Below are 16882 nucleotides of genomic sequence, written 5' to 3'. Positions count from 1 at the left end.
TCCAAATGGAGATAGATTCGCTCGTTCAGAATCTTTTCCAATAGTTTGGCTACCACAGACGTGAGACTCAGTGGTCTGTAGTTTCCTAGCACGCCTCTCCAATCTTTCTTAAATAGTGGGACCACAGTAGCTGTTCTCCAGTCCTCTGGCACCTCCCCAGTGGCCAGGGAGGAATTAAAAATGTGGGTCAGAGCCTCTGCAGTTTCCTCCCTCACCTCCCACAACAATCTGGGGCACAATTCATCCGGACCTTGAGATTTGTCCGCTTTTAAGCCCGCCAATACCTCCAATACCTTGTCACTCCCGATGAGAATTTGCTCTTGACCTCACAGTCTCTCTCCCCAAGTTCCATAACTCCCTCCTCATTCTCATGGGTGAAGATAGATGTGAAATATTCATCAAGTTGATCTTTCCCTACACCCTAGCTATGACTGTAACACTGCACTCTCTTCTTTCCTTCCCTATGTGTGGTATTTGTTTGTCTGTTTGTGAAAGAAACAATACTTTTGATTGTATACTAATCACAGAATCCTGCAATGCAGAAGGAGGTCATTTGGCCCATCGAGTCTGCACGGACCACAATCCCACCCAGCCCCTATCCCCGTGCATTTACCCTCGCTAGTCCCCCTGTCACAAAGGGGCAATTTAGCATGGCCGATCGACCGAACCTGCACATCTTTGGTATGTGGGAGGAAACTGGAGCCCCTGGAGGAAACCCACACAGACAGACACGGGGAGAATGTGCAAACTCCACACAGATAGTGACCCAAGCCGGGATTCAAACCCGGGACTCTGGTGCTGTGGGTCACAGCAGTGCAAACCACTGTGCCACTGAGCCACATGTGAGAATATGAAGGTGACAAGAATAAATGAAATTGAATGAAAAATGCCAGAGTGCAGAAGGCAGATTTTTGAAGTCGTTGAATATTAACATGAAAGCAAACGACTGCAGGTTTGAAGGATGTTGCGAAGGAAGGAAAGAGACGCTGCAGCGACTGAACGAAGCAGCGCCCCGTTGAGCAACAAGAGAAAAGCCAGCTTCTATCTTTGATGATGAAATGAGGGGAGAGCGCGAACGCAGTCCCCCACTACCACAAATTTTGCAGTCGAGTATCCCGCATTTGGGGACATCGCAGGCGTCAGCACACCCGCAGTGCAATGGGCTAGCCTCGTCCTGGGCGAACCACCTTCATGATCATGGTTTCACCCCTGCCAGGTAAGTATGCCTGAAAAGTCCCAAACGCTTCCACCCGCCATCAAACATTACATCTCACACTCATACTTACTGAGTTTCAAACACCAGATTGTCCCTTTGCTTCCAATGTCCTGCATCAAGGTCCTTCAATCCTTCCATATCATTCTCACGAATGCTTCAATGCTCCCCACTAGTCACAGAAACGTTGAAATAGTGCCACCAGATCTATTAGCATATTGTCCTTAAAAGGAAATGAACCACCTTCCGAAGCTTGTCCTTCAAACACAGGGACCACATTCCGGAAAGAAAAGCCTTTTTCTATCTGACTTTGTTCAGGGAGGAAAGATTTCAATTTTCACAAACTCGGGGGTGTTGATGAAAGGCAGAGATTCATCAGGAGGTCTTTAGTTTGATTTGATTTATTATTGTCAATATTATTATTGAGCACTGTGAGTGCTGCCTGGCTCAGTGAGAGTGCTTTTGCAGTTGGGTGCATACAGGGAGTGAGGTGAAACAGGCAGCAGAGGCTGCAAGGGAGAGTGCTGACTGGTAAGTAGAGGGTCAGGTCGGTAAGTCTTTCCAATTTTTACCACTGTATATAGTCTGAAACGACATCTTGTAGTTTAAATCAGTAAGGGCTGGAATTGGTTGGACGAGGAGAAGGAAAGAAGGGCTTAATTAGTGCTAAATGTAATAACTTTATTTTGAAGTGATTCATGAATTAACACTAGAACTGTCAGTCAGTGGGGTGCAGTGCTTTAACTGTGAGATGTGGGAGGTCCCTGACGCTCCCAGCATTGCGGATGGCTACATCTGTAGGAAGTGCATCCAATGGCAGCTCCTCACAGACCGCGTGGTTCGGTTGGAGCAACAGTTGGATGCAGTCGGGAGCATGCAGGTGGTGGAAAGCCGCCTGCATAGACAGGAGTTACAGAGGCATGGTCACACTCAAGGTGAACATAGAACATAGAAAGCCACAGCACAAACAGGCCCTTCGGCCCACAGGTTGCGCCGATCACATCCCCACCTCTCGGCCTATCTATAGCCCTCAATCCCATTAAATCCCATGTACTCATCCAGAAGTCTCTTAAAAGACCCCAACGAGTTTGCCTCCACCACCACCGACGTCAGCCGATTCCACTCACCCACCACCCTCTGAGTGAAAAACTTACCCCTGACATCTCCTCTGTACCTACCCCCCAGCACCTTAAACCTGTGTCCTCTCGTAGCAACCATTTCAGCCCTTGGAAATAGCCTCTGAGAGTCTACCCTATCCAGACCTCTCAACATCTTGTAAACCTCTATCAGGTCACCTCTCATCCTTCGTCTCTCCAGGGAGAAGAGACCAAGCTCCCTCAACCTATCCTCATAAGGCATGCCCCCCAATCCAGGCAACATCCTTGTAAATCTCCTCTGCACCCTTTCAATGGCTTCAACATCTTTCCTGTAATGAGGTGACCAGACCTGCGCGCAGTACTCCAAGTGGGGTCTCACCAGGGTCCTATAAAGCTGCAGCATTATCTCCCGACTCCTAAACTCAATCCCTCGATTAATGAAGGCCAGTACGCCGTACGCCTTCTTGACCGCATCCTCCACCTGCGAGGCCGATTTAAGAGTCCTATGGACCCGGACCCCAAGGTCCTTCTGATCCTCTACACTGCTAAGAATGGTACCCTTCATATTATATTGCTGCTTCATCCCATTGGATCTGCCAAAATGGATCACCACACACTTATCCGGGTTGAAGTCCATCTGCCACTTCTCCGCCCAGTCTTGCATTCTATCTATGTCTCGCTGCAACTTCTGACATCCCTCCAAACTATCCACAACACCACCTACCTTGGTGTCGTCAGCAAACTTACCAACCCATCCCTCCACTTCCTCATCCAGGTCATTTATGAAAATGACAAACAGCAAGGGTCCCAGAACAGATCCCTGGGGCACTCCACTGGTCACTGACCTCCATGCAGAGAAAGACCCCTCCACAGCCACCCTCTGCCTTCTGCAGGCAAGCCAGTTCTGGATCCACAAGGCAACAGCCCCTTGGATCCCATGCCCTCTCACTTTCTCAAGAAGTCTTGCATGGGGGACCTTATCGAACGCCTTGCTGAAGTCCATATAGACCACATCCACCGCTCTTCCTTCGTCAATGTGTTTGGTCACATTTTCAAAGAACTCAACCAGGCTCGTAAGGCACGACCTGCCCTTGACAAAGCCGTGCTGACTACTTTTGATCATACTAAACTTCTCTAGATGATCATAAATCCTGTCTCTCAGGATCCTCTCCATCAACTTACCAACCACTGAGGTTAGACTCACCGGTCGGTAATTTCCCGGGCTGTCCCTGTTCCCTTTCTTGAATATAGGGACCACATCTGCAATCCTCCAATCCTCCGGAACCTCTCCCGTCTCCATCGACGATGCAAAGATCATCGCCAAAGGCTCCGCAATCTCCTCCCTCGCCTCCCACAGTAACCTGGGGTACATCCCATCCGGTCCCGGCGACTTACCAACCTTGATGCCATTCAATAGTTCCAACACATCCTCTTTCTTTATGTCCACATGCTCGATCCTTTCTGTCCACCGCAAACCAGCAGTACAACCACCCAGATCCCTTTCCACCGTGAATACCGAGGTAAAGTATTCATTAAGCAGCTCCGCCATTTCTAACGGTTCCGCACAAACTTTTCCCCCTTCACCTTTTAAGGGTCCTATGCCTTCACATCTCATCCTTTTACTCTTGACATATTTGTAGAAAGCCTTGGGGTTCTCCTTAATCTTACCCGCCAAGGCCTTCTCATGACCCCTTCTCGCTCTCCTAATTTCCTTCTTAAGCTCCTTCCTACATCCCGTATACTCCTCTAAATCCTTAACACCTCCTAGCTCTCTGAACCTTCTGTACGCCTCTCTTTTCTTATTCACCAGGTTCATCACAACCTTCGTGCACCACGGTTCCCGTACCCTACCAACACCCCCCTGTCTCATCGGAACGTTGTCATGCAGAGCTCCAGACAAACATTCCTTGAAAATCCTCCACTTTCCTTCGGTACTTTTCCCCAAGAATGCCTCCTTCCAATTTACCCGTCTAATTTCCTCCCTGATGACACTGTATTTCCCTTTACTCCAGAGAAACACTTTCCTAGCCTGCCTGATCCTATCTCTTTCCAATGCTATCATGAAGGAGATAGAATTATGATCGCTATCCCCAAGATGCTCACCCACCGAGAGATCCTCCACCTGTCCAGGTTCATTAGCCAGCACCAGATCAAGTACAGCCTCTCCTCTAGTAGGCTTATCCACATACTGTGTCAGGAAACTCTCCTGGACACACCTAACAAACTCCTCTCCATCCAAACCCCTAGCCCTAGGGATATTCCAATCTATGTTTGGGAAATTAAAATCTCCCATCACGACAACTCTGTTATTCCTACATCTCTCCAGGATCTATTTCCCCATCTGCTCCTCAACATCTCTGTTACTATTGGGCGGCCTATAGAAAACACCCAGCAACGTTACCGACCCCTTCCTGTTCCTAACCTCCACCCACAGAGACTCCGTCGTCAATCCCTCCACGGCGTCCACCTTCTCTACAGCCGTGACACTATCCCTGATCAACAGTGCCACTCCCCCCCCTCTCTTGCCTCCCTCCCTGTCCTTCCTGAAACATCTAAAACCCGGCACCTGAAGCACCCAGTCCTGTCCCTGAGACATCCAAGTCTCCGTAATGGCCACCACATCACAATTCGAAGCAGCAATCCACGCTCTAAGCTCATCCACTTTATTCACTACACTCCTGGCATTAAAATAGACACATCTCAGACCTTCAGCCTGAGCACTTCCCTTCTCCATCACTCGTCTAACCTCCCTCTTACCCTGTTTACATTCCTTATCTATTTGCGAGCTAACCTCCTCGCTCTCAGTCCCCTCATTTCGATTCCCTCCCCCCAACCTTTCTAGTTTAAAGTCTCTCCAGTAGCCTTAGCCAACCTTCCCGCCAGGATATTGGTCCCCCTGGGATTCAAGTGCCACCCGTCTTTTTTAAACAGGTCACACCTGCCCCAAAAGACGTCCCAATGATCCAAGTACCCAAATCCTTGTCCCTTGCTCCAGTCCCTCAGCCACGCATTCATTCTCCACCGATTCCTGTTCTCACTCTCCCGCGGCACAGGCAGCAATCCCGAGATTACTACCTTTGCATTCCTCTTTCTCAGCTGTCTACCTAACTCCCTATATTCTCTTTTCATGACCCCTTCCCTCTTCCTACCTATGTCAGCAGTACCTATATGCATCACGACCTTCGGCTCCTCTCCCTCCCCCTTCAGGATTTCTGGGACTCGACCAGAGACATCCCGGACCCCTGCACCAGGGAGGCAAACCACCATCCGAGAGTCCCGTCTTTGTCCGCAAAAATGCCTATCTGACCCACTCACCGTAGAGTCCCCAATTAGCACTACCCTCCTTTCCTTACCCTTTTGCACTACTGGGCCAGGCTCAGCTCCAGAGACACTGCCACCGCTGCTTCCCCCAGGTGGGCTGTCCACCCCAGTAGTACTCAGACAGGAGTACTTATTATTAAGGGGCACATCCACCGGGGTGCTCACCATCAACTGAGTTTTCTCCTTCCTCACTGTTACCCAGTTACCTTCCTCCCGTGGTCCCGGTGTGACCACCTGCCGATAGCTCCTGTCAATGACCTCCTCACTATCCCTAACCCGGCGAAGGTCCTCGAGCTGCAATTCCAGTTCCCTAACATGGTCCCTTAGGAACCGCAGCTCAACACACCCAGCACAGATATGGTCGTCCGGGAGGCTAGGAGCCTCCAGGACCTCCCACATCCTACATTGGGAACAACATACTGGCCTCACACTCATAATTGCCCCTTTAAACACACAGGGAAAAAAAAGTGAATGAAAATTTTAAACTTACCTTTCCTCCTCCTGTTTTCTCCAAAGCCCTGCTCTCACTGGGTCTTTTTTTTTAGGTTAGAGGAGGAGGGAGAGTGGGATACTCTACAAGTGTAGAGTATCGGGATTCCTCTCTGTTCCAATTTATTGGGGAAAAAAAAAAATCTCTCTCTCCCAGACCTCCCTGCGCGACCACTTCCGGGTTTAGATATTTTTAAAGAAAAAACCCGCGAAAAAGTAAGTTAAAAATAACAGCGCTTACCCGCAGCACTCCACTCGCGAATCTCTCCCTCTCTGCTGCACTTCCAAGACGCAATGAGGTGCAGGCGGATAGATGGATGACCGCCAGAAAGAGCAGGAAGTCATTGCAGGAATCCCCCGTGGCTGTCCCCCACTCTAACAGGTGGGATACTGTTGGGGTATCGGGGGTAAACAGCAGTGGCCAGTGCAGTGTCACCACGGCTGGCCCTGTTGTTCAGCAGGGAGGGTCAAAGCACAGAAGAGCATTAGTCACAGGTGACTCCATAGTCAGAGACACAGATAGGCGCTTCTGTGGTCGTGAAAGAGACTCCAGGATGGTGTGTTGCCTCCCTGGTGCCAGGACCTGCGATGCCTCTGAATGGCTGCAGGGCATCCTGAAGGGGCAGGGTGATAAGGCAGAGGTCATGGTACATATTGGTCCCAATGACACAGGTAGAAAGAGGGATGAGGTCTTGCACCAAGGATTCAGGGAGTTAGGCAATCGACTATTGGGCGGCACGGTAGCACAGTGGATAGCACTGCTGCTTCACAGCTCCAGGGACCCGGGTTTGATTCCCGGCTTGGGTCACTGTCTGTGTGGAGTTTGCACGTTCTCCTCGTGTCTGCGTGGGTTTCCTCCGGGTGCTCCGGTTTCCTCCCACTGTCCAAAGATGTGCAGGTTAGGTTGATTGGCCAGGTTAAAAATTGCCCCTTAGAGTCCTGAGATGCGTAGGTTAGAGGGATTAGCGGGTAAATTTGTGGGGGTAGGGCCTGGGTGGGATTGTGGTCGGTGCAGACTCGATGGGCCGAATGGCCTCCTTCTGCACTGTAGGGTTTCTATGATTTCTATGACTAAGGAGCAGGACCTCTCGGATTGTAATCTCTGGATTACTCCCAATGCCACAAGCACTGAGTACAGAAATAGGAGAATAGCACAGATAAATGCGCTGCTGAAGACTTGGTGCTGGAGGGAGGGTTTTAGATTCCCCCCTGGATCACTGGGACCGCTTTTGGGAAAAGTGGGACCTGTACAAACAGGACGGTCTACATCTGAACCAGAGTGGAACTAACATCCTTGCTATTGATGTGCGAGTGCTGTTGGGAAGAGTTTAAACTAGTTCAACTGTTAGCAGAATAGGGACACAGTTAAATGCCTCTCCAAATGGAGATAGATTCGCTCGTTCAGAATCTTTTCCAATAGTTTGGCTACCACAGACGTGAGACTCAGTGGTCTGTAGTTTCCTAGCACGTCTCTCCACTCTTTCTTAAATAGTGGGACCACAGTAGCTGTTCTCCAGTCCTCTGGCACCTCCCCAATGGCCAGGGAGGAATTAAAAATGTGGGTCAGAGCCTCTGCAGTTTCCTCCCTCACCTCCCACAACAATCTGGGGCACAATTCATCCGGACCTTGAGATTTGTCCGCTTTTAAGCCCGCCAATACCTCCAATACCTTGTCACTCCCGATGAGAATTTGCTCTTGACCTCACAGTCTCTCTCCCCAAGTTCCATAACTCCCTCCTCATTCTCATGGGTGAAGATAGATGTGAAATATTCATCAAGTTGATCTTTCCCTACACCCTAGCTATGACTGTAACACTGCACTCTCTTCTTTCCTTCCCTATGTGTGGTATTTGTTTGTCTGTTTGTGAAAGAAACAATACTTTTGATTGTATACTAATCACAGAATCATAGAATCCTGCAATGCAGAAGGAGGTCATTTGGCCCATCGAGTCTGCACGGACCACAATCCCACCCAGCCCCTATCCCCGTGCATTTACCCTCGCTAGTCCCCCTGTCACAAAGGGGCAATTTAGCATGGCCGATCGACCGAACCTGCACATCTTTGGTATGTGGGAGGAAACTGGAGCCCCTGGAGGAAACCCACACAGACAGACACGGGGAGAATGTGCAAACTCCACACAGATAGTGACCCAAGTCGGGATTCAAACCCGGGACTCTGGTGCTGTGGGTCACAGCAGTGCAAACCACTGTGCCACTGAGCCACATGTGAAGGTGACAAGAATAAATGAAATTGAATGAAAAATGCCAGAGTGCAGAAGGCAGATTTTTGAAGTCGTTGAATATTAACATGAAAGCAAACGACTGCAGGTTTGAAGGATGTTGCGAAGGAAGGAAAGAGACGCTGCAGCGACTGAACGAAGCAGCGCCCCGTTGAGCAACAAGAGAAAAGCCAGCTTCTATCTTTGATGATGAAATGAGGGGAGAGCGCGAACGCAGTCCCACACTACCACGAATTTTGCAGTCGAGTATCCCGCATTTGGGGACATCGCAGGCGTCAGCACACCCGCAGTACAATGGGCTAGTCTCGTCCTGGGCGAACCACCTTCATGATCATGGTTTCACCCCTGCCAGGTAAGTATGCCTGAAAAGTCCCAAACGCTTCCACCCGCCATCAAACATTACATCTCACACTCATACTGAGTTTCAAACACCAGATTGTCCCTTTGCTTCCAATGTCCTGCATCAAGGTCCTTCAATCCTTCCATATCATTCTCACGAATGCTTCAATGCTCCCCACTAGTCACAGAAACGTTGAATTGGTGCCACCAGGTCTATTAGCATATTGTCCTTAAAAGGAAATGAACCACCTTCCGAAGCTTGTCCTTCAAACACAGGGACCACATTCCGGAAAGAAAAGCCTTTTTCTATCTGACTTTGTTCAGGGAGGAAAGATTTCAATTTTCACAAACTCGGGGGTGTTGATGAAAGGCAGAGATTCATCAGGAGGTCTTTAGTTTGATTTGATTTATTATTGTCAATTTATTATTGACTTGATTTATTATTGCCTGGCTCAGTGAGAGTGCTTTTGCAGTTGGGTGCATACAGGGAGTGAGGTGAAACAGGCAGCAGAGGCTGCAAGGGAGAGTGCTGACTGGTAAGTAGAGGGTCAGGTCGGTAAGTCTTTCCAATTTTTACCACTGTATATAGTCTGAAACGACATCTTGTAGTTTAAATCAGTAAGGGCTGGAATTGGTTGGACGAGGAGAAGGAAAGAAGGGCTTAATTAGTGCTAAATGTAATAACTTTATTTTGAAGTGATTCATGAATTAACACTAGAACTGTCAGTCAGTGGGGTGCAGTGCTTTAACTGTGAGATGTGGGAGGTCCCTGACGCTCCCAGCATTGCGGATGGCGACATCTGTAGGAAGTGCATCCAATGGCAGCTCCTCACAGACCGCGTGGTTCGGTTGGAGCAACAGTTGGATGCAGTCGGGAGCATGCAGGTGGTGGAAAGCCGCCTGCATAGACAGGAGTTACAGAGGCATGGTCACACTCAAGGTGCAGGCGGATAGATGGATGACCGCCAGAAAGAGCAGGAAGTCATTGCAGGAATCCCCCGTGGCTGTCCCCCACTCTAACAGGTATACCGCTTTGGATACTGTTGGGGTATCGGGGGTAAACAGCAGTGGCCAGTGCAGTGTCACCACGGCTGGCTCTGTTGTTCAGCAGGGAGGGTCAAAGCACAGAAGAGCATTAGTCACAGGTGACTCCATAGTCAGAGACACAGATAGGCGCTTCTGTGGTCGTGAAAGAGACTCCAGGATGGTGTGTTGCCTCCCTGGTGCCAGGACCTGCGATGCCTCTGAATGGCTGCAGGGCATCCTGAAGGGGCAGGGTGATAAGGCAGAGGTCATGGTACATATTGGTCCCAATGACACAGGTAGAAAGAGGGATGAGTTCTTGCACCAAGGATTCAGGGAGTTAGGCAATCGACTATTGGGCGGCACGGTAGCACAGTGGATAGCACTGCTGCTTCACAGCTCCAGGGACCCGGGTTTGATTCCCGGCTTGGGTCACTGTCTGTGTGGAGTTTGCACGTTCTCCTCGTGTCTGCGTGGGTTTCCTCCGGGTGCTCCGGTTTCCTCCCACAGTCCAAAGATGTGCAGGTTAGGTTGATTGGCCAGGTTAAAAATTGCCCCTTAGAGTCCTGAGATGCGTAGGTTAGAGGGATTAGCGGGTAAATTTGTGGGGGTGGGGCCTGGGTGGGATTGTGGTCGGTGCAGACTCGATGGGCCGAATGGCCTCCTTCTGCACTGTAGGGTTTCTATGATTTCTATGACTAAGGAGCAGGACCTCTCGGATTGTAATCTCTGGATTACTCCCAATGCCACAAGCACTGAGTACAGAAATAGGAGAATAGCACAGATAAATGCGCTGCTTAAGACTTGGTGCTGGAGGGAGGGTTTTAGATTCCCCCCTGGATCACTGGGACCGCTTTTGGGAAAAGTGGGACCTGTACAAACAGGACGGTCTACATCTGAACCAGAGTGGAACTAACATCCTTGCTATTGATGTGCGAGTGCTGTTGGGAAGAGTTTAAACTAGTTCAACTGTTAGCAGAATAGGGACACAGTTAAATGCCTCTCCAAATGGAGATAGATTCGCTCGTTCAGAATCTTTTCCAATAGTTTGGCTACCACAGACGTGAGACTCAGTGGTCAGTAGTTTCCTAGCACGCCTCTCCAATCTTTCTTAAATAGTGGGACCACAGTAGCTGTTCTCCAGTCCTCTGGCACCTCCCCAGTGGCCAGGGAGGAATTAAAAATGTGGGTCAGAGCCTCTGCAGTTTCCTCCCTCACCTCCCACAACAATCTGGGGCACAATTCATCCGGACCTTGAGATTTGTCCGCTTTTAAGGCCGCCAATACCTCCAATACCTTGTCACTCCCGATGAGAATTTGCTCTTGACCTCACAGTCTCTCTCCCCAAGTTCCATAACTCCCTCCTCATTCTCATGGGTGAAGATAGATGTGAAATATTCATCAAGTTGATCTTTCCCTACACCCTAGCTATGACTGTAACACTGCACTCTCTTCTTTCCTTCCCTATGTGTGGTATTTGTTTGTCTGTTTGTGAAAGAAACAATACTTTTGATTGTATACTAATCACAGAATCATAGAATCCTGCAATGCAGAAGGAGGTCATTTGGCCCATCGAGTCTGCACGGACCACAATCCCACCCAGCCCCTATCCCCGTGCATTTACCCTCGCTAGTCCCCCTGTCACAAAGGGGCAATTTAGCATGGCCGATCCACCGAACCTGCACATCTTTGGTATGTGGGAGGAAACTGGAGCCCCTGGAGGAAACCCACACAGACAGACACGGGGAGAATGTGCAAACTCCACACAGATAGTGACCCAAGTCGGGTTTCAAACCCGGGACTCCGGTGCTGTGGGTCACAGCAGTGCAAACCACTGTGCCACTGAGCCACATGTGAAGGTGACAAGAATAAATCAAATTGAATGAAAAATGCCAGAGTGCAGAAGACAGATTTTTGAAGTCGTTGAATATGAACATGAAAGCAAACGACTGCAGGTTTGAAGGATGTTGCGAAGGAAGGAAAGAGACGCTGCAGCTACTGAACGAAGCAGCGCCCCGTTGAGCAACAAGAGAAAAGCCAGCTTCTATCTTTGATGATGAAATGAGGGGAGAGCGCGAACGCAGTCCCCCACTACCACAAATTTTGCAGTCGAGTATCCCGCATTTGGGGACATCGCAGGCGTCAGCACACCCGCAGTGCAATGGGCTCGCCTCGTCCTGGGCGAACCACCTTCATGATCATGGTTTCACCCCAGCCAGGTAAGTATGCCTGAAAAGTCCCAAACGCTCCCACCCGCCATCAAACATTACATCTCACACTCATACTTACTGAGTTTCAAACACCAGATTGTCCCTTTGCTTCCAATGTCCTGCATCAAGGTCCTTCAATCCTTCCATATCATTCTCACGAATGCTTCAATGCTCCCCACTAGTCACAGAAACGTTGAATTGGTGCCACCAGATCTATTAGCATATTGTCCTTAAAAGGAAATGAACCACCTTCCGAAGCTTGTCCTTCAAACACAGGGACCACATTCCGGAAAGAAAAGCCTTTTTCTATCTGACTTTGTTCAGGGAGGAAAGATTTCAATTTTCACAAACTCGGGGGTGTTGATGAAAGGCAGAGATTCATCAGGAGGTCTTTAGTTTGATTTGATTTATTATTGTCAACATTATTATTGAGCACTGTGAGTGCTGCCTGGCTCAGTGAGAGTGCTTTTGCAGTTGGGTGCATACAGGGAGTGAGGTGAAACAGGCAGCAGAGGCTGCAAGGGAGAGTGCTGACTGGTAAGTAGAGGGTCAGGTCGGTAAGTCTTTCCAATTTTTACCACTGTATATAGTCTGAAACGACATCTTGTAGTTTAAATCAGTAAGGGCTGGAATTGGTTGGACGAGGAGAAGGAAAGAAGGGCTTAATTAGTGCTAAATGTAATAACTTTATTTTGAAGTGATTCATGAATTAACACTAGAACTGTCAGTCAGTGGGGTGCAGTGCTTTAACTGTGAGATGTGGGAGGTCCCTGACGCTCCCAGCATTGCGGATGGCTACATCTGTAGGAAGTGCATCCAATGGCAGCTCCTCACAGACCGCGTGGTTCGGTTGGAGCAACAGTTGGATGCAGTCGGGAGCATGCAGGTGGTGGAAAGCCGCCTGCATAGACAGGAGTTACAGAGGCATGGTCACACTCAAGGTGCAGGCGGATAGATGGATGACCGCCAGAAAGAGCAGGAAGTCATTGCAGGAATCCCCCGTGGCTGTCCCCCACTCTAACAGGTATACCGCTTTGGATACTGTTGGGGTATCGGGGGTCAACAGCAGTGGCCAGTGCAGTGTCACCACGGCTGGCCCTGTTGTTCAGCAGGGAGGGTCAAAGCACAGAAGAGCATTAGTCACAGGTGACTCCATAGTCAGAGACACAGATAGGCGCTTCTGTGGTCGTGAAAGAGACTCCAGGATGGTGTGTTGCCTCCCTGGTGCCAGGACCTGCGATGCCTCTGAATGGCTGCAGGGCAGCCTGAAGGGGCAGGGTGATAAGGCAGAGGTCATGGTACATATTGGTCCCAATGACACAGGTAGAAAGAGGGATGAGGTCTTGCACCAAGGATTCAGGGAGTTAGGCAATCGACTATTGGGCGGCACGGTAGCACAGTGGATAGCACTGCTGCTTCACAGCTCCAGGGACCCGGGTTTGATTCCCGGCTTGGGTCACTGTCTGTGTGGAGTTTGCACGTTCTCCTCGTGTCTGCGTGGGTTTCCTCCGGGTGCTCCGGTTTCCTCCCACAGTCCAAAGATGTGCAGGTTAGGTTGATTGGCCAGGTTAAAAATTGCCCCTTAGAGTCCGGAGATGCGTAGGTTAGAGGGATTAGCGGGTAAATTTGTGGGGGTAGGGCCTGGGTGGGATTGTGGTCGGTGCAGACTCGATGGGCCGAATGGCCTCCTTCTGCACTGTAGGGTTTCTATGATTTCTATGACTAAGGAGCAGGACCTCTCGGATTGTAATCTCTGGATTACTCCCAATGCCACAAGCACTGAGTACAGAAATAGGAGAATAGCACAGATAAATGCGCTGCTTAAGACTTGGTGCTGGAGGGAGGGTTTTAGATTCCCCCCTGGATCACTGGGACCGCTTTTGGGAAAAGTGGGACCTGTACAAACAGGACGGTCTACATCTGAACCAGAGTGGAACTAACATCCTTGCTATTGATGTGCGAGTGCTGTTGGGAAGAGTTTAAACTAGTTCAGCTGTTAGCAGAATAGGGACACAGTTAAATGCCTCTCCAAATGGAGAGAGATTCGCTCGTTCAGAATCTTTTCCAATAGTTTGGCTACCACAGACGTGAGACTCAGTGGTCTGTAGTTTCCTAGCACGTCTCTCCAATCTTTCTTAAATAGTGGGACCACAGTAGCTGTTCTCCAGTCCTCTGGCACCTCCCCAGTGGCCAGGGAGGAATTAAAAATGTGGGTCAGAGCCTCTGCAGTTTCCTCCCTCACCTCCCACAACAATCTGGGGCACAATTCATCCGGACCTTGAGATTTGTCCGCTTTTAAGCCCGCCAATACCTCCAATACCTTGTCACTCCCGATGAGAATTTGCTCTTGACCTCACAGTCTCTCTCCCCAAGTTCCATAACTCCCTCCTCATTCTCATGGGTGAAGATAGATGTGAAATATTCATCAAGTTGATCTTTCCCTTCACCCTAGCTATGACTGTAACACTGCACTCTCTTCTTTCCTTCCCTATGTGTGGTATTTGTTTGTCTGTTTGTGAAAGAAACAATACTTTTGATTGTATACTAATCACAGAATCATAGAATCCTGCAATGCAGAAGGAGGTCATTTGGCCCATCGAGTCTGCACGGACCACAATCCCACCCAGCCCCTATCCCCGTGCATTTACCCTCGCTAGTCCCCCTGTCACAAAGGGGCAATTTAGCATGGCCGATCCACCGAACCTGCACATCTTTGGTATGTGGGAGGAAACTGGAGCCCCTGGAGGAAACCCACACAGACAGACACGGGGAGAATGTGCAAACTCCACACAGATAGTGACCCAAGCCGGGATTCAAACCCGGGACTCTGGTGCTGTGGGTCACAGCAGTGCAAACCACTGTGCCACATGTGACAATATGAAGGTGACAAGAATAAATCAAATTGAATGAAAAATGCCAGAGTGCAGAAGACAGATTTTTGAAGTCGTTGAATATGAACATGAAAGCAAACGACTGCAGGTTTGAAGGATGTTGCGAAGGAAGGAAAGAGACGCTGCAGCGACTGAACGAAGCAGCGCCCCGTTGAGCAACAAGAGAAAAGCCAGCTTCTATCTTTGATGATGAAATGAGGGGAGAGCGCGAACGCAGTCCCCCACTACCACAAATTTTGCAGTCGAGTATCCCGCATTTGGGGACATCGCAGGCGTCAGCACACCCGCAGTGCAATGGGCTAGCCTCGTCCTGGGCGAACCACCTTCATGATCATGGTTTCACCCCTGCCAGGTAAGTATGCCTGAAAAGTCCCAAACGCTTCCACCCGCCATCAAACATTACATCTCACACTCATACTTACTGAGTTTCAAACACCAGATTGTCCCTTTGCTTACAATGTCCTGCATCAAGGTCCTTCAATCCTTCCATATCATTCTCACGAATGCTTCAATGCTCCCCACTAGTCACAGAAACGTTGAAATAGTGCCACCAGATCTATTAGCATATTGTCCTTAAAAGGAAATGAACCACCTTCCGAAGCTTGTCCTTCAAACACAGGGACCACATTCCGGAAAGAAAAGCCTTTTTCTATCTGACTTTGCTCAGGGAGGAAAGATTTCAATTTTCACAAACTCGGGGGTGTTGATGAAAGGCAGAGATTCATCAGGAGGTCTTTAGTTTGATTTGATTTATTATTGTCAATATTATTATTGAGCACTGTGAGTGCTGCCTGGCTCAGTGAGAGTGCTTTTGCAGTTGGGTGCATACAGGGAGTGAGGTGAAACAGGCAGCAGAGGCTGCAAGGGAGAGTGCTGACTGGTAAGTAGAGGGTCAGGTCGGTAAGTCTTTCCAATTTTTACCACTGTATATAGTCTGAAACGACATCTTGTAGTTTAAATCAGTAAGGGCTGGAATTGGTTGGACGAGGAGAAGGAAAGAAGGGCTTAATTAGTGCTAAATGTAATAACTTTATTTTGAAGTGATTCATGAATTAACACTAGAACTGTCAGTCAGTGGGGTGCAGTGCTTTAACTGTGAGATGTGGGAGGTCCCTGACGCTCCCAGCATTGCGGATGGCTACATCTGTAGGAAGTGCATCCAATGGCAGCTCCTCACAGACCGCGTGGTTCGGTTGGAGCAACAGTTGGATGCAGTCGGGAGCATGCAGGTGGTGGAAAGCCGCCTGCATAGACAGGAGTTACAGAGGCATGGTCACACTCAAGGTGCAGGCGGATAGATGGATGACCGCCAGAAAGAGCAGGAAGTCATTGCAGGAATCCCCCGTGGCTGTCCCCCACTCTAACAGGTATACCGCTTTGGATACTGTTGGGGTATTGGGGGTAAACAGCAGTGGCCAGTGCAGTGTCACCACGGCTGGCTCTGTTGTTCAGCAGGGAGGGTCAAAGCACAGAAGAGCATTAGTCACAGGTGACTCCATAGTCAGAGACACAGATAGGCGCTTCTGTGGTCGTGAAAGAGACTCCAGGATGGTGTGTTGCCTCCCTGGTGCCAGGACCTGCGATGCCACTGAATGGCTGCAGGACATCCTAAAGGGGGAGGGCGATAAGGCAGAGGTCATGGTACATATTGGTCCCAATGACACAGGTAGAAAGAGGGATGAGGTCTTGCTCTAAGGATTCAGGGAGTTAGGCAATAGAATAAGGAGCAGGACCTCTCGGATTGTAATCTCTGGATTACTCCCAATGCCACAAGCACTGAGTACAGAAATAGGAGAATAGCACAGATAATGCGCTGCTTAAGACTTGCTGCAGGAGGGAGGGTTTTAGATTCCCTCACTGGATCACTGGGACCGCTTTTGGGAAAGTGGGACCTGTACAAACAGGATGGTCTCCATCTGAACCAGAGTGGAACTAACATCTTTGCTATTGGTTTGGAGTGCTGTTGGGAAGAGTTTAAACTCATTCAACTGTCAGCAGAATAGGGCCACAGTTAAATGCCTCTCCAAATGGAGATAGATTCGCTCGTTCAGAATCTTTT

General features: G+C 49.4%; 4 non-coding genes across 4 annotated transcripts; all 4 read right to left on the bottom strand.

The window, feature by feature from the left end:
• Positions 1–1060: 1060 nt before the first annotated feature.
• LOC144498128 (U1 spliceosomal RNA) lies at positions 1061–1224 on the bottom strand. The gene has a single exon (XR_013498661.1). It is a non-coding gene; the product is annotated as a U1 spliceosomal RNA (small nuclear RNA).
• Positions 1225–8556: 7332 nt separating this feature from the next.
• LOC144497994 (U1 spliceosomal RNA) lies at positions 8557–8720 on the bottom strand. The gene has a single exon (XR_013498590.1). It is a non-coding gene; the product is annotated as a U1 spliceosomal RNA (small nuclear RNA).
• Positions 8721–11785: 3065 nt separating this feature from the next.
• Positions 11786–11949, bottom strand: LOC144498155 (U1 spliceosomal RNA). Its single transcript, XR_013498688.1, has one exon. It is a non-coding gene; the product is annotated as a U1 spliceosomal RNA (small nuclear RNA).
• Positions 11950–15019: 3070 nt separating this feature from the next.
• LOC144498117 (U1 spliceosomal RNA) lies at positions 15020–15183 on the bottom strand. The gene has a single exon (XR_013498651.1). It is a non-coding gene; the product is annotated as a U1 spliceosomal RNA (small nuclear RNA).
• Positions 15184–16882: the final 1699 nt, after the last annotated feature.

This window comes from Mustelus asterias, chromosome 8 (assembly GCF_964213995.1).
Source record: "Mustelus asterias chromosome 8, sMusAst1.hap1.1, whole genome shotgun sequence".
NCBI classification, from domain to species: Eukaryota; Metazoa; Chordata; class Chondrichthyes; order Carcharhiniformes; family Triakidae; genus Mustelus; species Mustelus asterias.
This window is presented reverse-complemented; position numbering and strand designations above follow the sequence as displayed.